The sequence below is a fragment of the Pristiophorus japonicus genome, chromosome 23 (assembly GCF_044704955.1).
Source record: "Pristiophorus japonicus isolate sPriJap1 chromosome 23, sPriJap1.hap1, whole genome shotgun sequence".
NCBI lineage: Eukaryota > Metazoa > Chordata > Chondrichthyes > Pristiophoridae > Pristiophorus > Pristiophorus japonicus.
Genome location: NC_091999.1, coordinates 17,712,216 through 17,717,511, shown reverse-complemented (window position 1 = coordinate 17,717,511; position 5,296 = coordinate 17,712,216).

The following is a 5,296-nucleotide window of genomic DNA, read 5'->3' as shown; positions in this document are numbered from 1 at the left end:
TGGAATAACAGCCTGTTCAGAGATGTTCCACTGATTTCAGCAACATACCTTTAAGAACTGAATTATTCATTTAAATATTTATTCCCTTTGATATAAATCACATCTGTTGCAATTGAACAAAACTGAAGTTAACGTCATTTTTCGACATATTTCTACTTCTGTCAATATTCTTAAAATAAGCCATTGTTGTGAGTTGAGCCCAATCAATAAGTGACTATGTTGATCTGATTTTGCTGCCATGGACATTTCATGGCCAGCAGTGAGGCGTTTATGTAAATAAACACAGAAATAGAAATCCCAGATTAGAGCATTGAGCAACAGAGACACAATAAAAGTTTCCCCACCAACAAAACATAGAAATAAAGACAGAGAGAAATGCAAATCTCTCAACAGATTCCAGCAACAATTGTTTTTTGGTACATTTCTCTAAATTATAGGAGAATAAAGTAAAGATGATACCCACGGACAGAATGGGGAAAGATTGCTTCTCGTCAGCATTTACAGCAACATCACAAAGGTGATAGTGGAGATTTGTGTATCCTCTGCCTCTCAATTTTCCATTTTCCTCCTATCTCTCAAGAATGGATCATTGACATTCCCCCACAACTAGATGTCAACATCTAACAAAAGATTTCCTTCAGCCATAAGGATCTGCCTCGGACCAAATTGATTGGAGTGCACAGAGGGGGTTTTAGTCCAAAATGTGACCTGTGCATTAAATGGCATGGGAGTTTTTGATGGGACAGTTTAGAGGTATCTTTACTCTGTATCTGACACATGCTGCACCTGCCCTGGCAGTGTGTGATGGGACAGTATAGAGGGAGCATCACTCTGTCTCTAACCCGTGCTGTTATTGTTCTGTGCAAGTGTGATGGGACAGTATAGTTGGAGCTTTACTCTGTATCTGACACATGCTACATCTGCCCTGGGAGTTATATGTCTAGAGCAGTAATACCTGACACTGCGTGTAGTGTAATATAAAGAGAGACATATTCTCGTGCAGTAATAACGGTAACAGGGTCTAGTCTAATATAAAAAAGAGACATGTTCTAATGCAGTAATGTTAAAGGATGGAGATACTGTAATATAAGCAATGTCCTCGTCTAGTTTAATATAAACAGAGACAGGATCTTTTGTAATCGGAACAAATGCAAGGCATATTCCATTAATATCTGAGACAGGGCCTAGTACAATATTAATAGTTCAAATGCAGTACGAACAGAGGTAGTGGCTAGTACTGTAATGACTGATACAGGGATATTGTTTATTGGTTCCTGACATGTGGGTGTGGGTGTCGCTGGCAAGGCCAACATTGAATGTATTTTCCTAATTGGCATTGAGAAGCAGTTGGTGAGCTGCCACCTTGAACCGCTGCAGACCTTGTGGAGAAGGTACTCACACAGTGTTAGGGACGGGGTTTAAGAATTTGGCCGAGTGTCTATGAAGGAAAGATAATACATTTCAAAGCCAGATTGGTGTGTGATTTGGAGGGGTACGTGGAGATGATGGTGTTCCCATGAGCCTGCTGCCCTTGTCCTTCTATGTGGAAGAAGTCGTAGATTTGGAAAGTTCTGTCGAAGATGTCTTGGCGAGTTACTGCAATGCATCTTGTGGATAGTAATCACTGCAGACATGGTACGCCGGTGGTGAAGGGAGTGAATATTTAACATGGTGTGTTGGGTTATATAAACTGGCACAGTGTCTTGTGTAGTTATAACTGAGGACAGGCTCTGGTGTATTATAGAATCATAGAATGGTTACAGCACAGAAGAGGGCCATTAGGCCTTTATAACCCGTGTCGCTCTCTGCAAGAGAATTTGAACCAGTCCAGTCCTCCGTCCTTTCCCGTAGCCATGTGAATTTTCTTCCTTCAAGTACCTATCCAATTCCCTTTGGAATGCCATGATTAAATCTTCGCCCACCGCCTTTCAGGCATTGCATTTCAGATCATAACCACTCGCTGCATACAAACGTTTTCCTTATGTCGCCTTTGGTTGTGTCAATCACTTTAAATCTGTGTCCTCTGTTCTCGACCCTTCTGCCAATGGGAAAAGTTCATCTCCAGCTACTCTCTCGAGACCCCTTATGATTCTGAACACCTCATTCAAATCTCACCTCAAACGTCTTTGCTCTAAGGAGAACAACCCCAGCTTCTCCAGACTAGACCACATAACCGAAGTACCTTATCCCTGGAACCACACGTTAATATTTTCTGCACCCTCTCTAAGGCATTCACATCCTTCCTAAAGTGCGGTGCCCAGAATTGGACACAATATTCCAGTTGAAGCCTAATCAGTGTTTTTTACAGGTTCTACATAATTTCCTTGCTTTTGTATTCTATGCCTCTATTTAGTAAGCACATGCTCCCATATGCTTTTTAAACCAATTTCTCAATCTGCCCTGCCACATTCAATGATTTATCCACATATAGCCTGAGGTCTCTGTGTTCATCATACCCTTTAGAATTGTACCCTTTGGTTCATTTTGGCTCTCCTCGTTCTTCCTACCAAAATGTATCACTTCAAAATTTTCTGTGTTTCATTTTCCATGCATCCGTCTATTCTACCAGCAAGTCTACATCTGTTTGAAATATATAATAACCCTCCTCACTGTTCACTATACTTCCAAGCTTTGAGTCATCTGCAAATATTAAAATTGTGCCCTTACACCCAATATAATTCATGAATATAAATCAAGAAAAGCAGTGTTCCTCGCACCAACTGCTGCAGAACACCACTGTATAGCTTCCTCCAGTCCAAAAAAAACACTACTCTCTGATTCCTGTCACTCAGTCAATTTCATATCCAGGCTGCCACTGTCCCTGTTATGCTATGGGTTTCAACTTTGCTGGCACGGATATTATCAAGGCACTTTATCAAACACCTTTTCTAAGTCCACCACATCAACGATATAAACTGAGCCTGGGTCTAGTGCAGTAATGAGAGAAACAATTAGTCAGGTAATTACATATATACTAACCTCATGCCAGGTACAGGTGCAGTTTCATGTTTACCATCACTTGCACCAATCATCATATACTTGAGGTGTATATCAGGAGATTCTGTGTGATGGTGAATGATTGTTGGATAATAAAGCGCAGAGACTGGTGGCTGGCTGCTCATTATCCTCGATGTAATTTAATCCCTTTTCCCACTGAATACAGCGGACAGACATGTTCACCTTGGTAAGGGAATCGTCAGTGTGACATCAGTCTCTAAAGTAGAGCGTGCAAGACAATGTGTTATCAATAAATGTTAAAGGTATTAAACGATCGGCAATTAGCTGTTGAATAAAATAAAATGCTGAAAAATAATGGTTGAAGATAATCATTTAACATTGTGGAATGTTCTTGCACACATTATAATTTGTACATACACACACATACAAACATGTACATAAACACACACACATACACACACACATATACATACACATATAGAAAAAACTTTGTGTGTTCTCTTTTCAGTTGATCGTCTTAGCCAGATGAGAGATTGAACTCCGGTGGATATTGGGAGCCTGCAGCCGCCCATCCGGCGGTGTTGTGAGATCACGGTTCCAGGCTCGGTCTGACACAATCAGTGGGTCACGTGAATGCTCAAAAGAAAATACTGCAGGAAAAACAATCCTTAACATTAAAGAACTGGGAGCAATTGGCACAGGAGAAGACAAGTGTGAATTAGTGACCTTTAACACACAGGGTGCCACTAAGTAGTGTAAAGTGCAGTGAATTGCTCACCTTCAGTCCTGTCCCTCAATCCCAGTCCATCTCTGGGAGATTGTTACAAGATTCACCCCATCCTCTCAACACAAATATTACCCATACAATACCAGATCAATACGACATTACACAAAACTACTGTTAGCTATTAACGAAATTAAACTGATGTTCCAACCAAAAAAAAGTATTGCATCCTCCTATCGACACACATAAATATCTTTATTTATAGTAATATCTATCCACCGTCTATATAGCTTCTGTCTCTCTAACAGACGCATGGCAAAAATAACTATCTGTTGTACAATAAATAGATATATAGTCCCTGGAGAGGGAGTTCATCCCAAAACTATCTGAGACCGCGGAGAAAGTGAGACACCCTGAGCCTCAGTTGACACAAACAGACATTGTCTTATGAAGTCAATGGATACATGGCCCAGTTTAACATAAAGGCAGACAGGGTCTAGTGTAACAGAAAGAGAGACAGGATCTAGTGTAATATAAAGAGAGACAGGGTCGAGTGTAATATAAAGAGAGACAGGGTCTAGTGTAAGATAAAGAGATACAGGGTCTAGTGTATATAAACAGAGACAGGGTCTAGTGTAATATAAGGAGAGACAGGGTCCAGTGCAAAAGAAACAGAGACACGGTCTCGTGTAATACAAACAGAGACAGGGTCTAGTGTAATATAAACAGAAACAGGGTCTAGTGTAATTTAAATAGTGACAGCGTCTAGTGTAATATGAACAGAGGCAGCGTCTAGTGTAATTTAAGAGAGACAGTGCCAAGTGTAATGTAAGCAAAAGAACATTAGAAATCTGAACAGGAGTGGGCCACCTCGAGCCTGCTCGCCATTGAATAAGATCATGGCTGATCTGATCATGGACTCAGGTGCATTTCCCTGCCCGATCCCAATAACCCTTTATTCTCTTAGAAACATAGAAACATAGAAAATAGGTGCAGGAGTAGGCCATTCGGCCCTTCTAGCCTGCACCGCCATTTAATGAGTTCATGGCTGAACATTCAACTTCAGTACCCCATTCCTGCTTTCTCGCCATACCCCTTGATCCCCCTAGTAGTAAGGACCTCATCTAACTCCTTTTTGAATATATTTAGTGAATTGGCCTCAACAACTTTCTGTGGTAGAGAATTCCACAGGTTCACCACTCTCTGGGTGAAGAAGTTCCTCCGCATCTCGGTCCTAAATGGCTTACCCCTTATCCTTAGACTGTGACCTCTGGTTCTGGACTTCCTCAACATTGGGAACATTCTTCCTGCATCTAACCTGTCTAACCCCGTCAGAATTTTAAAAATTTCTATGAGGTCCCCTCTCATTCTTCTGAACTCCAGTGAATACAAGCCCAGTTGATCCAGTCTTTCTTGAAAGGTCAGTCCCGCCATCCCGGGAATCAGTCTGGTGAACCTTCGCTGCACTCCCTCAATAGCAAGAATGTCCTTCCTCAGGTTAGGAGACCAAAACTGTACACAATACTCCAGGTGTGGCCTCACCAATGCCCTGTACAACTGTAGCAACACCTCCCTGCCCCTGTACTCAAATCCCCTTGCTATGAAGGCCAACAT